Source organism: Triticum urartu, chromosome 6A (genome assembly GCF_056163025.1).
Source record: "Triticum urartu cultivar PI428250 chromosome 6A, HENAU_Tu73, whole genome shotgun sequence".
Lineage (NCBI taxonomy): Eukaryota > Viridiplantae > Streptophyta > Magnoliopsida > Poales > Poaceae > Triticum > Triticum urartu.
The window spans coordinates 74415812-74428853 of NC_141878.1; positions in this window are offsets into that span (position 1 = coordinate 74415812).

Below are 13042 nucleotides of genomic sequence, written 5' to 3' on the forward strand. Positions count from 1 at the left end.
CATATTTTCCTTGCCTTACCTATTAAGCTTAAATAGTCTTGATCACGAGGGTGCGAGATTGCTGAGTCCCTGTGGCTCACAGATTACTTCCAAACCAGATGCAGGGCCTAATGATTCCGCTCCAGATAGCGCGCTTGAGCTCAAGTGGGAGTTCGACGAGGACTCTCAACGATACTACGTGTCTTTCCCTGATGATCTGTAGTGGTGCCCAGTTGGGGTGATCGGGACCGTGTCGCATGTTGGGTTATCTTTTATTTTGCCGCCGTAGTCGGGCCATGAGTGTTTGAATGTTGTAATGCTATTTATGTACTTGATTGACGTGGCGAGTGTAAGCCAACTATGTATCTCCCCTTTTATTAATTATATTACATGGGATGTTGTGAAGATTGCCTAACTTGCGACATTACCTTCAATGCGATTATGCCTCTAAGTCGTGCCTCGACACGTGGGAGCTATAGTCGCATCGAGGGTGTTACAGGTTGGTAATCAGAGCCTTCCCCGACCTTAGGAGCCCCATTGCTTGATCGTTTTTAGCGGCCGAGTTGTGTCTAGAAAAATGTTTTGAGTCATTTAGGAATTATATATCGGAGAGTTCAGGAATTCTTTTTACTTCCCAGTCTCCTCATCGCTCTGGTAAGGCATCTTGACGTAGAGTTTTGACTCTTCTCTTCTCAAATTTCACTAAAAAAAATTAGGATCACGCGGGTATCTTGGAATCGTTCCGATGGTTTTGTGACGAGAACATTGTCTTGGTGCCTCCTGTCAGGGGTTTTGTGGCAGTGTCCCGGGGAGTTGAGCTCCGAGGTGTTGTCGTCACAATTTTATCGTTGTAGTTCTGGAATACCTGAGTTTAGTACGCCGACATCGAAAATCTCTTTTATGCAGTTCGTTGGTGAGATAACCTCGACGCCACCCAGTACTGGGGCGGGAGTTCGGGAGTATCGCCATAACTTGTATAACGGATGCTTTTCGAAGGTTGAGGTAGATGGTTTCCGAAGTTTTTCTCGGTTATGTGTTGAAGGATGGATACAGCTGGATGTAGGATTTGCTAGATTTGGGTGAGATATTATGCTTCCCCTGTATACCCAACACCTAATTGCATAACCGGAAAGGTTCGGGAGTTTCATAGGTGGGAATTCTTGTAGCTCTAGTTCTTCTTCCACGGATATTTGGTTTGAGATTGGGATTTCTTACCGAGTATTCGCTCTTGATCCGTACCTTGCTGATTTATTTCTCTACCTAAATTCTAAGTGGCTTCTCAATTCATGGATATGTGACCATTTCAAGAGGAATGCATTGGTTCATTTTTTCGGATGTGAAGACTTTATGTTGCAATTTTCATTCCGCTGGATTCAGCTTCATTTTATCTGTTAATGTGCTAATGGTGGTCAACCTCTTCAGGATGGCTCCCGCTAAGAGCACCAATCAGAATCAGAATCAAGATCCGCCACCACCTCCTCCTCCTCTGGAGGCATGGCAAGCTGTGATGGCCGCAACCAATGCACACACACAGTTGATCATGCAAATTCTTCAAGAGCGCAATCAAGCGAACCAAGGCAACCAAGGCAACAATCAGAATCACTTTGCTACACTCAACCAGTTCCTTGCTAACGGGCCAAAGACTTTCAGCAATTGTGTTGAGGCAACTGATGCTGACGATTGGCTCGTGGATCTGTGCAAGCATTTCGAGTGCAGTAACGTCAGGCCTGAGGACTTCGTCAAGTTCGCTTCCTTCCAACTCAAAGATCAAGCTGCAGAATGTTTCCAGCAGTACAAGGATTCCAGAGGAGGACGTGTGATCACTTGGGATGAATTCTGTCAAGACTTCAAAGCTCATCATATTCCTCAGAGCGTGGTTGAAAGCAAGCGTGAGGAATTCCGCAACCTGAAGCAAGGCTCTTTGTTTGTCTATGACTACAACAAGTTGTTTCAGAAGCTCGCTCGCTTTGCTAAGCAGGATGTACCTGATGAGAAGAGCATGATATACCAGTTCAGGGGTGGTCTCAGAGAAGAAATTCAGCTAGCTCTTGTTCTCTTTGAGCCCTCGAGGTACGATGAGTTCTACAACATGGCACTGAACCAAGAGGCCGCTCAACTGAGGTGTGATGCTTCCAAGAAGCGAGTCAGAGATGCTACTCCTTCTTCCTATACTCAAGTGGCCAAGCAGCAGAAGTATTGGCTTCCTCCTCCTCCATTCCGTCAGCTGTATCAGCAGAAGAGCAAAGGTGGCAGTGGATCTTCCCACCCACCCAACCCTGGCTTTCAGAACAAGACTTCATCTCAAGCTCCAAGATCAAGTGCTCCGTACCACCGTCCGCTTTCAGAGGTCACGTGCAACAAGTGCCAATAGAAGGGTCACTATGCCAACAAATGCTTCAATCAGAGGCGTCTTCCTCCTCCTCCTCCTGTCAGACCGGCAAGTACAGCTGTGGTCAAGCATAACCCCAAGTACGCCAAGGTCAATATGGTGAATGCAGCTCGGGCAGAGGATTCATCAGATGTCATCATGGGTAACCTTCCTGTTAACGATGTTCCCACAAAAGTTCTTTTTGACACTGGTGCATCACATTGTTTTATCTCGAGACCTTTTGCATCTAAGCATGGTTGGTTTTCTCAAGTCATGCATAAACCGTTAGCACTTGTCTCTCCGGGTAGATGTTTGCTCGCTAACTACGAGGTTCCCGATATTTCTATCTCGATGGGTTATTTCAAGTTTCTGGCTTCTCCAATGATCCTTGGTAACTCGGATATTGATCTTATTCTCGGTATGGATTGGCTTTCTAAGCACAAGGCTTAGCTTGATTGTGCAGCCAGGCAGATTCAATTGACTCATTCGTCTGAGGATGTAATTGTCTTTGCCGCTCGTGATAATACAATCCGTCTGTTTTCCCTCAATGAGAAGGGTGAACTGGATGCTATCTCGCAGATTCCAGTCGTTTGTGAATATCAAGACGTCTTTCTAGAAGAGCTTCCAGGAATGCCTCCGCACCGGCCAGTTGAATTCGTCATCGATCTTGAGCATGGCACGGAACCAGTGTGCAAGCGTCCTTACAAGCTCGGACCTGAAGAGTTGAAGGAGCTGAAGAAGCAACTCGATATTCAAGAGAGAATGGGCCTCATCCGACCTAGTTCTTCTCCGTGGGGTTGTGGTGTTCTTTTTGTGAAGAAGAAGGATGGAACGGACCGACTTTGTGTTGATTACCGTCCATTGAACAAGAAGACCATCAAGAACAAGTATCCACTTCCCAACATCAACGAGCTGTTCGAACAACTCAAAGGTGCTCAAGTATTCTCCAAGCTTGATCTCCGTATGGGTTATCATCAGATTCGAATCCGCGAGCAAGATATCCCTAAGACGGCTTTTAGGACAAGCTATGGGTCATATGAGTACACTGTCATGTCTTTTGGCCTCGTCAACGCTCCTCCGACGTTCTCTCGCATGATGAACTTCATCTTCAACGCCTACACCAATGACTTCATTTTGGTCTATCTCGACGACATTCTGGTTTTCTCGAAGAACAAGGAAGATCATGCCAAGCACTTGCGTTTGGTACTTGATAAGCTGAGGGAACACCAGTTCTACGCCAAGTTCTCCAAGTGCGAATTTTGGCTTGATGAGGTTCTTTATCTTGGTCATATCATCTCTGCCAAGGGCATTGCGGTGAATCCTGAGAAGGTGTCTGCAATTGTGAATTGGGAACCACCTCAGAACGTGAAGCAACTCCGTAGCTTCCTCGATCTCGCAAGCTATTGTCAAAGATTCATTGAAAACTTTTCTAAGATCGCGAAGCCTCTCTCAAATCTTCTCCAGAAGCACGTCAAGTACGTTTGGTCTCCGGAGTGTGACATTGCTTTCAACACTTTGAAAGAGAAATTGGTCACCGCTCCAGTTCTGACTCCGCCTGATGAATCCAAGCCGTACGAGGTCTTTTGTGATGCCTCTCTCCAAGGTCTTGGCGCAGTGTTGATGCAAGAGAAGAAAGTTGTGTCTTATACCTCTCGCCAGTTGAAGCCCAATGAGAAGAACTACCCCACTCATGATCTCGAGTTGGCGGCTGTTGTGCATGCTCTTTTGACTTGGAGACATCTCTTATTGGGAAGAAAAGTGGACATTTTCACTGACCACAAGAGTCTCAAGTACATCTTCACTCAGCCTAATCTCAATCTCAGGCAAACTCGATGGGTCGAAATGATTCAAGAGTATAATCCGAGTATCGAGTATACTCTAGGCAAGGCCAATGTGATTGCTGACGCATTGAGCAGGAAGGCTTATTGCAACAGTCTGATTCTCAAGCCTTATCAACCCGAACTTTGTGAAGCTTTCCGCAAACTTAATCTGCAAGTTGTTCCTCAAGGTTTCCTCGCCAACCTTCAAGTCTCTCCTACCTTGGAAGACTAGATTCGCCAAGCTCAACTTCTTGATGCTATGGTGAAAAAGGTGAAGATTGGGATTGCCAACAGTCAACCCAAGTACAAGTGCTACTGCCTTGATGATAAGGATACTCTCTCTTCGAGGATCGTATTGTTGTGCCCAAAGGTGATCTTCGTAAAGTGATCATGAACGAGGCTCACAATTCTCTCCTCTCCATCCACCCTGGGAGCACGAAGATGTATCAGGACCTCAAGCAAGCTTATTGGTGGACTTGAATGAAGTGCGAGATTGCGCAATTCGTGAATGAATGTGATGTCTGCAGAAGAGTGAAGGCAGAACACCAAAGGCCAGCTGGTCTCCTCCAACCTCTTGCCATTCTAGAATGGAAGTTTGACCACATTGAAATGGACTTCGTGACTGGGTTTCCAAAGTCCAAGCGTGGCAATGATGCTATATTCGTTGTCATCGACAAACTCACTAAAGTGGCTCACTTTCTGCCTATCAAAGAGTCAATCACTGCAGCTCAATTGGCGGAACTCTATACCTCTTGAATTGTCTCTCTGCACGGTATTCCACAAGTGATCTCTTCAGACCGTGGCAGCATCTTTACCTCCAAGTTTTGGGATTCTTTTCAGAAGGCCATGGGCACCAACATCCGCTTCAGCACAGCGTTCCATCCTCAAACTAGCGGTCAAGTCGAGCGTGTCAACCAGATGCTTGAAGATATGCTCAGGGCTTGTGTGATCTCCTTCGGCTTGAAGTGGGAGGATTGTCTTCCTTATGCTGAATTCTCCTACAACAACAGTTTTCAAGCAAGTTCGGGCAAGGCCCCATTCGAAATTCTGTATGGCAGGAAGTGTCGTACCCCTCTCAACTAGTCTGAAACTGGTGAACGTCAGCTTTTGGGTAATGACTTAATCACAGAGGCAGAGGAAATGTGCAAAGTCATTCGAGATAACCTCAAAGCAGCCCAATCCCGCCAAAAGAGCTACTATGATAGTAAGCACCGTGATTCGGCTTTCGAGATCGGAGATCATGTTTACCTCCGCGTCTCTTCTATGAAAAGTACTCGTCGCTTCGGTATCAAAGGGAAGCTTGCCCCTAGACACGTGGGACCTTTCAAGATTGTCAGCAAGAGAGGCGATCTCGCCTATCAACTCGAGCTTCCTTCAAACTTTGCAAATGTTCATGACGTGTTCCATGTCTCTCAGCTCTGAAAGTGCTTCAAGACTCCTGACCACACCGTCAACTTCGAGGACATTGATCTCCAAGAAGATCTCTCTTATCGTGAGCACCCCGTTGCTATTCTCGAAGAGACTGAATGCAAGACTCGCAACAAGTCAATCAAATTCCTCAAAGTCAAGTGGTCACACCATTCCGACCGTGAAGCTACCTGCGAATGCGAGGATCACCTCCGTTCTGAGTACCCGGTGTTCTTTCAGTCCTAGATCTCGGGACGAGATCCTTTCGTAGTGGTGGAGTGTTGTAACACCCCGGATGTAATTTACCCAATATGTACTCCAACTCTTTCTGTTTCCGGCCTTAAGTTATTTTATTTTCTCGGGTTCGGGTTTTTGTCTCCATGTGTTGTTGTCGTTGTCATGCATCTCATATCATGTCATCATGTGCATTGCTTTTGCATACGTGCTCATCTCATGCATTCGAGCATTTTCCCCGTTGTCCGTTCTGCATTCTGGCGCTTCGTTCTCCTCCGATGGTCAATTCTACCTTTCTTTCATGTGTGGGGATTAAATATTTTCCGGATTGGACCGAGACTTGCCAAGCGACCTTGGTTTACTACTGGTAGACCGCCTGTCAAGTTTCGTACCATTTGGACTTCGTTTGATACTCCAACGGTTAACCGAGGGACCAAAAAGGCCTCGTGTGTGTTGTAGCCCAACACCGCTCCAATTTGGCCCAAAACCCACCAAAAGCCTCTCCATCATCTAGAGCGTTCGATCACGATCGCGTGGCCGAAAACCGCACCTCATTTGGAGCTTCCTAGCTCCTCCTGCCTCTATAAATATCCCCTCCCCGAATTTTCGGATCCAAAACCACCCTAAACCCTAGCCCCGCACCTCCGCGCGGCCGGACAACGTCCGCCGCCACCGGACACTTCGCCCGCACCTGTCACCGGCCGCCACGTGGCAATGTCGGCCGCCTCCCGCGCGAGGCCCGCTGAGCCTGCTCGGGACCCCCGCGGCCCAGGGCGCCACCACCTCGCCCGAGGGGCGCTGCCTCACCGCGCCGCCGCCTGCTCCGCCCCGCCGCCTCGACACCGGCGCGCCGCCGCCCCGCACCGGTGCCGCCCTGCTCCGTGTTCCGCGTCGCCGATGCCGTGCTCCTCGCCGCCCTTCGCCAGCGAGATCCGACAAGTCCGGCGCCGCCCTCCGCTACCTCGTCGTCCGGCCGGCCTCCTCTCTCCGGCGACCCCATCTCCGACCGGCGAACATCAGACTCCGTGCGTGCTACAGTACCGCCGGATCTGGATCTGAACGAAGGGGTTGACTTTTTCTCCTCTAACCCTAATTTTCTTGCCCACTTTGACATGCCGTAACTTTGCATCCGTAGCTCGGTTTTGGGCATATAGCATATAAAAATGTTCATCTCAGAGAGTACATCATTTCATCTCATTGCATCATTTTCATTTGAGTTCACCTTGGTGCCCTAAATGCTGTTAGAAGAATGCTATTTGAGATAATTGTCAGATCTGCTGCTCCATTTAGATATTTGTCATTTTTGCCATGATTATTGTGTGCATGATATGCCCCTGAGCTCTTCATGTGTTTTGTTATATGTTTTGCCATCTATCCAGAGGTGCAAATCATGTATTTTTGTGATGTGTGTGGTGACTAGCACAAGCTTGCAAAGTGGAGCATTTGTTAATGCTGATTTCAGGGATGTGGTTAGCATAGCATACCATACCATCCTTGCATACCATACCATCCTTGCATTTTATTGTTTGAACTTTGCACGTGGTTGATTGTGTTCCATTTGCTTGTTTGTCTTGTTTGGGTAGAGCCGGGAGACGAGTTCGCTAACGAGGAGCCCGTTGAGTTCGCTTTCGAGGATCCAGTCAACTCTAACAACTTTGCAGGCAAGATGATCATACCCTCGAAATCACTACTATCTTTGCTTTGCTAGATGCTCGCTCTTTTGCTATGCCTATGCTACGATGCCTACCACTTGCTTATCATGCCTCCCAAATTTCCATGTCAAACCTCTAACCCACCATGTGCTAACAAACCATTGATTGGCTATGTTACCGCTTTGCTCAGCCCCTCGTATAGCGTTGCTAGTTGCAGGTGAAGATTGGAGACCGTTCCTTGTTGGAACATTATTTAATTGTTGGGATATCATTATATTGCCATGTTATCTTAATGCATCTATATACTTGGTCCCTGGACTCCACAAAACTTCCTTTTGCTCTTTCCAAAAACCTTGTGGGCTTTCCCCTTTGGCCCAAATAAAGTGTTCTCGTACCCAAACATTTTGGGAAACATCCGGAACCCCTTCCGGTGATTTCCGGAACCCTTTCGGTGACCAAACACTATTATCATATATATCAAACTTTATCTCCGGACTATTCCGGAGTTCCTCGTCATGTCCGTGATCTCATCTCGGACTTCGAACAACATTCGGTACATCAAAATGCATAAAACTCATAACAACTGTCATCGTAACTTTAAGCGTGCGGACCCTACGTGTTCGAGAACAATGTAGACATGACCGAGACACGTCTCCGGTCAATAACCAATAGCGGGACCTGGATGCCCATATTGGCTCCTACATATTCTACGAAGATCTTTATCGGTCAGACCGCATAACAACATACGTTGTTCCCTTTGTCATCGGTATGTTACTTGCCCGAGATTCGATCGTCGGTATCCAATACCTAGTTCAATCTCGTTACCGGCAAGTCTCTTTACTCGTTCCGTAATACATCATCTCACAACTAACATATTAGTTGTAATGCTTGCAAGGCTTATGTGATGTGCATTACCGAGAGGGCCCAAAGATACCTCTCCGACAATCGGAGTGACAAATCCTAATCTTGAAATACGCCAACCCAACATCTCCCTTTGGATACACCTATAATGCTCCTTTATAATCACCCAGTTACGTTGTGACGTTTGGTAGCACCCAAAGTGTTCCTCCGGCAAACGGGAGTTGCATAATCTCATAGTCATAGGAACATGTATAAGTCATGAAGAAAGCAATAGCAACATACTAAACGATCGGGTGCTAAGCTAATGGAATGGGTCATGTCAATCAGATCATTCAACTAATGATGTGACCTCGTTAATCAAATAACAACACTTTGTTCATGGTTAGGAAACATAACCATCTTTGATTAACGAGCTAGTCAAGTAGAGGCATACTAGTGACACTCTGGTTGTCTATGTATTCACACATGTATTATGTTTCCGGTTAATACAATTCTAGCATGAATAATAAACATTCATCATGAAATAAGGAAATAAATAATAACTTTATTATTGCCTCTAGGGCATATTTCCTTCAGTCTCCCACTTGCACTAGAGTCAATAATCTAGATCACATCACCATGTGATTAACATCGATAGTTCACATCATCGTGTGATTAACACCCATAGTTCACATCGTCATGTGACCAACACCCAAAGGGTTTACTAGATTCGGTAATCTAGTTCACATCGCTATGTGATTAACAACCAAAGAGTACTAAGGTGTGATCATGTTTTGCTTGTGAGATAATTTTAGTCAACGGGTCTGCCACATTCAGATCCGTAAGTATTTTGCGAATTTCTATGTCAACAATGCTCTACACGGAGCTACTCTAGCTTATTGCTCCTACTTTCAATATGTATCTAGATCGAGACTTAGAGTCATCCAGATCTGTGTCAAAACTTGCATCGACGTAACTTTTTACGACGAACCTTTTTGTCACCTCCATAATTGAGAAATATTTCCTTATTCCACTAAGGATAATTTTGACCGCTGTCCAGTGATCTACTCCTAGATCACTATTGTACTCCCTTGCCAAATCAGTGCAGGGTATACAATAGATCTGGTATACAGCATGACATACTTTATAGAACCTATGGCCAAGGCATAGGGAATGACTTTCATTCTCTTTCTATCTTCTGCCGTGGTCGGGCTTTGAGTCTTACTCAACTTCACACCTTGTAATACAGGCAAGAACTCTTTCTTTGACTGCTCCATTTTGAACTATTTCAAAATCTTGTCAAGGTATGTACTCATTGAAAAAACTTATCAAGCGTCTTGATCTATCTCTATAGATCTTGAAGCTCAATATGTAAGCTGCTTCACCAAAGTCTTTCTTTGAAAAACTCCTTTCAAACACTCCTTTATGCTTTACAGAATAATTCTACATTATTTCCGATCAACAATATGTCATTCACATATACTTATCAGAAATGCTGTAGTGCTCCCACTCACTTTCTCGTAAATACAGGCTTCACCGCAAGTCTGCATAAAACTATATGCTTTGATCAACTCATCAAAGTGTATATTCCAACTCTGAGATGCTTGCACCAGTCCACAGATGGATCGCTAGAGTTTGCACATTTTGTTAGCACCTTTCGGATTAACAAAACCTTCTGGTTGCATCATATACAACTCTTCTTTAATAAATCCATTAAGGAATGCAGTTTTGTTTATCCATTTGCCAGATTTCATAAAATGCGGCAATTACTAACATGATTCGGACAGACTCAAGGATAGATACGAGTGAGAAACTCTCATCGTAGTCAACACCTTGAACTTGTCGAAAACCTTTTGCGACAATTCTAGCTTTGTAGATAGTAACACTACTATCAGCGTCCGTCTTCCTCTTGAAGATCCATTTATTTTCTATGGCTTGCCGATCATCGGGCAAATCCATCAAAGTCCATACTTTGTTCTCATACATGGATCATATCTCAGATTTCATGGCCTCAAACCATTTCGCGGAATCTGGGCTCATCATCGCTTCCTCATAGTTCGCAAGTTCGTCATGGTCTAGTAACATGACTTCCAGAACAGGATTACCGTACCACTCTGGTGCGGATCTCACTCTGGTTTACCTACGAGATTCGGTAGTAACTTGATCTGAAGTTTCATGATCATCATCATTAGCTTCCTCACTGATTGGTGTAGGAGTCACAGGAACAAATTTCTGTGATGAACTACTTTCCAATAAAGGAGAAGGTACAATTACCTTATCAAGTTTTCTACTTTCCTCCCAATCACTTCTTTCAAGAGAAACTCCTTCTCCAGAAAGTTTCCAAATTTAGCAAAAAATCTTGCCTTCGGATCTGTGATAGAAGGTGTACCCAACAGTAACTTTTGGGTATCCTATGAAGACACATTTCTCCGATTTGGGTTCGAGCTTATCAGGTTGAAGCTTTTTCACATAAGCATCGCAGCCCCAAACTTTCAGAAATGACAACTTTGGTTTCTTGCCAAACCACAGTTCATAAGGCGTCGTCTCAACGGATTTTGATGGTGCCCTATTTAACATGAATGCAGCTGTCTCTAATGCATAACCTCAAAACGATAGTGGTAGATCAGTAAGATACATCATAGATTGCACTATATCCAATAAAGTACGGTTATGACGTTCGGACACACCATTACATTGTGGTGTTCCAGGTGGCATGAGTAGTGAAACTATTTCACATTGTTTTTAACTGAAGGCCAAACTCGTAACTCAAATACTCTTCTCTATGATCAGATTGTAGAAACTTTATTTTCTTGTTACGATGATTTTTCACTTCATTCTGAAATTCTTTGAACTTTTCAAATGTTTCAGACTTATGTTTCATCAAGTAGATATACTCATATCTGCTCAAATCATCTGTGAAGATCAGAAAATAATGATACTTGTCACGAGCCTCAATATTCATCGGACCATATACATCAGTATGTTTGATTTCCAACAAATCTGTTGCTCGCTCCATTGTTCCGAAGAACAGAGTCTTAGTCATCTTGCCCATGAGGCATGGTTCGCAAGCATCAACTGATTCATAATCAAGTGATTCCAAAAGCCCATCAGCATGGAGTTTCTTCATGCGTTTTACACCAATATGACCTAAACGGCAGTGCTACAAATAAGTTGCACTGTCATTATTAACTTTGCATCTTTTGGTTTCAATATTATGATTATGTGTATCACTACGATCGAGATCCAATGAACTATTTTCATTGGGTGTGTAACCATATAAGGTTTTATTCATATAAACAGAACAACAATTTATTCTCTTACTTAAATGAATAACCGTATTACAATAAACATGATCAAATCATATTCATGCTCAACGCAAACACCAAATAACACTTATTTAGGTTCAACACTAATCCCGAAATTATAGGGAGTGCGTGATGATGATCATATCAATCTTGGAACCACTTCCAACACACATCGTCACTTCACCCTTAACTAGTCTCTGTTTATTCTGCAACTCCCGTTTCGAGTTACTAATCTTAGCAACTGAACTAGTATCAAATACTGAGGGTTTGCTATAAACACTAGTAAAGTACACATCAATAACATGTATATCAAATATACTTATGTTCACTTTGCCATCCTTCTTATCCGCCAATCACTTGGGGTAGTTCCGCTTCCAGTGACCAGTCCCTTTGCAGTAGAAGTACTTAGTCTCAGGCTTAGGATCAGACTTGGGCTTCTTCACTTGAGCAGCAACTTGCTTGCAGTTCTTCTTGAAGTTCCCCTTCTTCCCTCTGCCCTTTTCTTGAAACTAGTGGTCTTGTCTACCATCAACACTTGATGTTTTCCTCGATTTCTACCTTCGTCAATTTCCGCATTACGAAGAGCTTGGAAATCGTTTCCGTTATCCCTTGCATATCATAGTTCATCACAAAGTTCTACTAACTTGGTGATGGTGACTAGAGAATTCTGTTAATCACTACCTTATCTGGAAGATTAACTCCCACTTGATTCAAGCGATTGTAGTACCCAGACAATCAGGGCACATGCTCACTAGTTGAGCGATTCTCCTCCATCTTTTAGCTATAGAACTTGTTAGAGACTTCATATCTCTCAACTCGGGTATTTGCTAGAAATATTAACTTCAACTCCTTGAACATCTCATATGCTCCATGACGTTCAAAACGTCTTTGAAGTCCCGATTCTAAGCCATTAAGCATGGTGCACTAAACTATCAAGTAGTCATCATATTGAGCTAGCCAAACGTTCATAATGTCTGCATCTGCTCCTGCAATAGGTCCGTCACCTAGCGGTGCATCAAGGACATAATTCTTTTGTGCAACAATGAGGATAAACCTCAGATCACGGATCCAATCCGCATCATTGCTACTAACATCTTTCAACACAATTTTCTCTAGGAACATATCAAAATAAACATATGAAAGCAACAACGCGAGTTATTGATCTACAACATAGATATGCTAATACTACCAGGACTAAGTTCATGATAAATTTAAGTTCAATTAATCATATTACTTAAGAACTCCCACTTAGATAGACATCCCTCTAATCTTCTAAGTGATCACGTGATCCAAATCAACTAAACCATGTCCGATCATCACGTGAGATGGAGTAGTTTCATTGGTGAACATCATTATGTTGATCATATCTACTATATGATTCACGCTCGACCTTTCGGTCTCCGTGTTCCGAGGCCATATCTGTATATGCTTGGCTCG